This window comes from Solanum dulcamara, chromosome 9 (genome assembly GCF_947179165.1).
Source record: "Solanum dulcamara chromosome 9, daSolDulc1.2, whole genome shotgun sequence".
Lineage (NCBI taxonomy): Eukaryota > Viridiplantae > Streptophyta > Magnoliopsida > Solanales > Solanaceae > Solanum > Solanum dulcamara.
In genome coordinates this window covers 61,432,388-61,437,641 of record NC_077245.1, presented here as the reverse complement: position 1 = coordinate 61,437,641, position 5,254 = coordinate 61,432,388, and positions in this window count along the sequence as shown.

The following is a 5,254-nucleotide window of genomic DNA, read 5'->3' as shown; positions in this document are numbered from 1 at the left end:
CCATCTATGTATTATTTTCTAGCCAGAAGAGTTCGGCACCATTTTTCACTTGCGGGTTTTTTCAAGTCTTTTTGACTCTCTACTGGTCAACATTTAGTTAACTAAGGTAGACCCATAAATCATGGTTAAACCTTCTAATTATCTGATTTAAAGAATGTTTCCATTGTTAGAAAGTTAGTGGATGTTGCTTTATAGGTGGGGCCTACTCAAAAGTGGCAATCCACTAGTTTCCTCACTTTCTAGCCTATCTTTTTTTCCTATATATTGTCATTCTTGGCATGTAAAATGAGAAAAAGATACGCACAGATACAAAACTTATTCTCTTCTCTTCTTCTCATTTTCGTTTATTCTCTCTTTGTAAATTGCTAAGCTAGTTCTTATTTAATTCATAACACGTTATCAGCACGAGGTTTCGGGTTTTTTTTTTTCAAGATAACAAAAAGTGGTAAAAGTTTTATTTAATTTTATTTTCATAAAATGACAAATATTTCAAAACTTGAATTTGTGGCTCTAGATATTTCTTGAAATTCATGGGCACTAGATGTCGAAATTCATCTAGAATCGATGGATCTGGCAGACACCACCAAAGATGATAACACGGCATCTAGTCAAGACCGTGGAAAAGCTATGATTTTCCTCCGCCACCATCTTGCCGAGGGGCTCAAATTACAATATCTTACATTAAAGGATCTCCTGAAATTGTGGAAAAATTTAAAAGAAAGATATGACCACCTGAAGTTGGTCATGCTTTCACAAGCACGTCATGACTGGTTAAATCTGAGACTAATGGACTTCAAAAATATAACTGAATATAATTCTGTCTTATTTAGAATTATAGCTCAGTTAAATTTATGCGGAGATAAAATCACTGAGCAAGATAAACTCAAAAAAATATACTCTACATTTCCACCCGCGAATATGCTCCTCCAGTAGCAATATCGCGAAAAACATTTTACAAAATATTCTGAATTATTATCTCACATTCTTATTGCTGAAAGACATAATGAATTATTAATGAAAAATGGTTCTTTGTCACTCCTAGAAGTGAATCAGGCAAATTATAACCAACGAGAAAGAGGTCATGGCCCAGTCGTGGTCGTGGTCATGGACGAAAAAGAAATTATAATCATGATACTCGACTAGCACCGAGAAATGATCAGCAATATAAAAGGCAGGGTAAAAAGCCAGAAGCTTTACTGAAGAAAAATTCAGAAAGTGTATGTCATAGATGTGGAGGTGTGGGGCACTGATCGCGGACTTGCCGATCGTCAAAACGCTTTGTTCAGCTATATCAGGCATCTTTGAAAAGGGCAAAAAATAATCTAGAGATAAATTTTATCTCTGAAGATAATATTGAGCCCATGCATTTGGATGTAGCTGATTTCTTTAATTTTCCAGACGAAAATATGAATATTGATAGGACTAATAATATGTAAATATTTTTCTTTTTATCTATATTAAATATTATGTTTATATTTTTCTAGTCAATGTAAATATATAAAATTTGTGTAATATACCATGTGTTAATACTTATTTTATTTCTTAGTGAAAAAAATATAGAAATGCCTCAAATCTTGTTTGGATCAATGATCAATCAAGAGGATATTTATGTAATTGATAGTGAAACAACTCATGCTATTTTTAAAGACGAGAAATATTTTTCAAATTTGTTTAGAAGAAAAGCTAATGTTACTACAATATCTGGTAATTCAAAAATGATTGAAAGCTCCGAAAGAGCTACTATAATTCTGCCTAAGGGGACAAAAATTGTTATAGAAGATGCACTATTTTCTTCTAAATCTCTAAGAAACTTGTTAAGTTTTAAAGATATTCGCAGAAATGAATATCATGTTGAGACACTAAATGAAATGAATATTAAATATTTTGGTATAACCAAGAATGTCTCAAGCTAGAAATATATTTTGGAAAAATTATCAACTTTGTCCTCTGGCCTATATTATGCAAAAAATAGTGCAATTGAAGTACATATGATCGTAAACCAGAAGTTTACCGATCTAAATACATTTGTGCTATGGCATGATCGAATAGGTCATTCTGGATCAATAATGATGAGACGAACCCTTGAAAATTCAACTGGACATCCGTTAAAGAACCAGAAGATTCTTACGAATGATGAATTTTCATGTTGCTTGTTATCAAGGCAAATTAATTGCCAGACCATCGACTCTGAAGGTTGGCATCGAATCTCCTGGCTTTTTAGAGCGTATACACGGAGATATATGTGGATCTATTCATCCACCTAGTGGATTGTTTAGATATTTTATGGCCCTAATAGATGCATTATCTAGATGGTCTCATGTGTGTATGTTATCATCTCGCAACCTAGCGTTTGTGTAACAACCCCTAAAATGTTGTATGTTGGTATTTTAATTCGCGATGAAAATAATACAGCCTCTGTATTTTGGGCATAACTTTTCATAGGTTGGTCCAAATTAGGTGATTCAAATTTCTGGATAACTACAACATCCTCACCTACAACTTTCATGAATAACATATCTTAAGATTCGGAGTATAAGTAGGTCAAATAAATTAATCTTTGCAAGATATAGTATTGTGACGGAATTGAGTATTTATAGAAGAAAATTCATATCTCACTTTCGGTTGCTCCAAATTGGTTAATTATTAAACGATATGAAACTAGACTTCCATATCTACAATTCTTATGAAGACACCAAATCCTAATAAGGAATTTATCTTATTCAAACGCAGCTTCGAAAAATAGTATTCTGTTAAAAAGAACTCATCTTACCTACCATGGAAACATCTAGATACATTTGACATCATTCATGACATAAATTGTCCTCCATTTAACATCATCCATGACATCAATATATTCCATTAAATTTTCAGATTTTTCTTTATAATTATTTTATTTATTGTTAGATCACTCTTTCCCACCTATAAATACCCACCTTATTTCCTCATTTTATTCATCAAGCTTTCTTAAGCATTTCTTCTCTCTATATACTTCTTCTCAAATATAGTTTTAGTTTTAGTTTTAGTAGTATAAAAATACTACTCCGGTTATTCTTATACTCCGGGTAGTATACAAAACGCTCCGGCGAGAAGAAAAGGCTAGGGGTCCAAGAGTGTTCAAATTCGGAGTAAACCTTCGGATTTAAGGTATGTAAGGCTTTCATAGTATTGGATTGAGTTCGTCCATGCGCTCAATATTTAAAAAAATTTATAATTGAGTTATAGTTGAGTTTTATCCAAATCTTGAATTCTAAATGAAATAATTCTTCTTCTATTGAGTTTGATATATTTATGCATTAATATTATTATTATTATTATTATTATCTCTCATATTATTGAAATTATTATTCATGGCTACTTTCCCATTAATCTTAATTGATTTGATGTTCATAAATATTTTTACACATGTTTTGAGTAAAGATGTTAGATTTTTATTATTTTCATTGATAAAAAGAAAGTTATATGAATTAATACTATATATGTATTTTATTGAGTTTTGAAAGAGAAAAAGAGTTGAGTTTGAATGAATTTGAGAAAATAATATTTTGAGCAAGATGTTTTGATGAGATGTAAATAATGTTTTTGGAAGTATAATGATTAATGAACATAAAATGAGATGAGTTTGATGATTTAAATTAAAGTCCAACGAGACTAGATGATGAGTTTAATATGAGCACATATTTTGGGAGTAGTATTGAGCACCGAGTTGGGTAAGAGTTTAATTGACTCAAACCCCAGAACTACGTAGCCAGCGTAGGATGGAGGCTATGCCTCTTAAGTCCCAAAAAGAGGACTTTGATGAGTGGATCCAAGATGGTGATGTCATTTACCCTGACAAGGTATTGGATGGATGTGGCAATGACATCGCTTCGTTGTATCATCGCTAGCTCATAAGTGATGGTTGTCGGTTAGAGAAACTCCCAACTGAGTAAGCATTGCTTATTACTATTATTTTTATTATTATATTTTAAACTTGCATTACATATTGATGTTGAGATGATGTTGAGTTCTGAGCTGAGTTTTATTGAGAGGAGTTTCTTGATATCTGTCCTTACCTTCCTGCTATTTTACATACTCGTACATTCCACGTACTGATGTCATTCGACCTGCATCGTTTTATGATGCAGATACAGGTATTAGAGATCCTCAACAGGTGCATCGTTGAAGATCATTTCTTTTCGGCTATTTGGTGAGTCCTTCTTGTATTTGAAGGAACTCCTTATCCTTTTATTATTGTTGAGTGTGATGTTTCTTTTGAGGTAGCCATGGACATGTCATTGGCACCATCTAAGAAGTATTAGAGGCTTCATAGACAGAGTCTGATGATGTAATCGGAGTAGTTCTCCTTAGAAACTACTTCTTATAAGAATTATCTATTTTTCCTTTGATTATGACAAGCCCACATTAGTATTCTTAAGTCTTCCGCTGATGAAAAAATAAGAAATGAGACCAAGTGGTTCTCTCGGAAGCCAGAAATGGTTTCTGAGTGCCGGTCATGCCTAGGGTACCTTCTCGGGGCGTGACAGTTTGAGAAGTTATAAGTCTCGGAAAATATACTCAATGAAATTGCAAAGATTATTATATAGTCTGAAATAATCAGGGTGTATGTGGTATAATCGCCTAAGTGAGTACTTAATAAATGAAGGTTATATTAATAATGTTATTTATTCATGTATTTTTATTAAGAAAACGGAATCAAAGTTCATTATACTCGCTGTTTATGTTGATGACATAAATCTCATTGGAACCCCTGAAGAGGTCCAAAAGGCAATTGGATATCTAAAGAAAGAATTTAAAATGAAAGACCTTGGAAATACAAAACTTTGTCTAGGTCTGCAAATTAAATATTTAGCAGACAGAATTTTTGTTCATCAATCTGCCTACACTGAAAAAATTTTAAAAAGATTTTACATGGACAAAGCACATCTATTAGGTACTCCAATGGTTGTTCGATCACTTGAAGTGGAAAAAGATCAATTTCGACCTCCAAAAGAGGATGAAGAAATTCTTGGCCCTGAAGTACCATATCTCAGTGTTATTGGTGCACTTATTACCTTGCTAACGCAACCAGGCCTGATATAACATTCTCTGTTAATTTATTAGCAAGATATAATTCATCTCCAACGCGAAGGCATTGGAACGATATCAAACATATTTTGCGATACCTGAAGGGTACTATTGATATGGGTTTGTTTTATACTAACAAAGGTTGCGCAGACCTTATTGGTTATGCATATGCAAGTTATTTATCAGACCC